We start from the raw sequence: 1,250 nt of genomic DNA on the forward strand, positions 1-1,250 counted from the left end.
GTCGAAAGCATTTTGCTCTTGCGATTATTTGTAATTTCAACACCAGAGCCTGCTTCTCAGTGACATATTATCGGATTTGTCTGCTAGCCATCCCTCTCTGCACACATACATATCTCCAGCACTCTGACTATGCCTATGAAATAAGAAGTTCGTATTTGTCAGACTAGTGCATGTACTGCCCATCCCTCATCGCCAAGAAACAGAACCAACCACAGAGTCTTTGAAAGGCTCGCCGCAGTTTGCTCCGTCTCGAAATCGCCCTCAGCTGGATCCCCCCACAGAGCGCCAACGCACCACGAGCCTCCACCCGCCTGGAGACTGGCTGCAGCCAGCAGGGAGACTGCACTTCACCCTCCGCAGTACAACATTTGAGGATGTTTAGCTTTGTGGAGCTCTGAGACTGCCTCACTCAGCTCGCGATAGGTACTCACAGTATCTCTGTGGTGGTTGGATCTCCGCTTCGTGACAGACACAAAATACCATGCGCGCCTCAGTCTGGCACTCCACGTGCAGAATGTCTAGAGGCTGGTTCAGCGGCTGAACCAACACTCCCGACCCACACCGCCTCGCTGCTACTACTACGTACCGACAGTGTGTCCTCAAAAGTGGTTTTATGCGTTAGTTATTGGTGCAACGGCGCGTGTCATCGCCATATCCTTCCCATTGAAACTAAAATAGGTAAGGTACACCCAGTTGCCAGCTGTCCAATCGTAATGTCAATCCAAAATGCAAGAGTTGGATTGCTAGTAAATTCAATATGTAAGTTATATTTTACTGGACAGCTATTATATTTGAAAGGTGTTTGCAATGTTTTTTGAGCCGTTGAGGAAGTACAATGCCAGAAAAACAACCTCCATTACTCAATCCTGCTTTGAGGTGAAAAGCTGCGGGTAGGAGAGGGTGAATAACTCTGTATCCTTGCAACCTGGTGAATTAAAGACAGAGCTTTTCGTAATTGCCCCAAAACATGCATAATGATGCTGATGTTATCTTGCAGCGTAGCCGGTCTAGGATTTGCAATTATTGAATATGCGACCCTCTTTCTCGTCCTTCACGGAGAATCGGTGGATGCACCGCGGTGGCAATATTGGAATAATTGAACGCTAAATCTGTGGAAATGCCAGGGCGGGTCGAGCTGCGACAGGTATGATTAGTTTTGCGAGGCAGACCATGCAGTAAGGGGGTGAAAGGTTAGGACGATTAAAGGGCTCCGTGACTAGCAGGGGCCCAAAATGTTAATAAAACATTAT

The sequence above is a fragment of the Notothenia coriiceps genome, unplaced genomic scaffold (genome assembly GCF_000735185.1).
Source record: "Notothenia coriiceps isolate Sejong01 unplaced genomic scaffold, NC01 NC01_scaffold00037250, whole genome shotgun sequence".
NCBI classification, from domain to species: domain Eukaryota; kingdom Metazoa; phylum Chordata; class Actinopteri; order Perciformes; family Nototheniidae; genus Notothenia; species Notothenia coriiceps.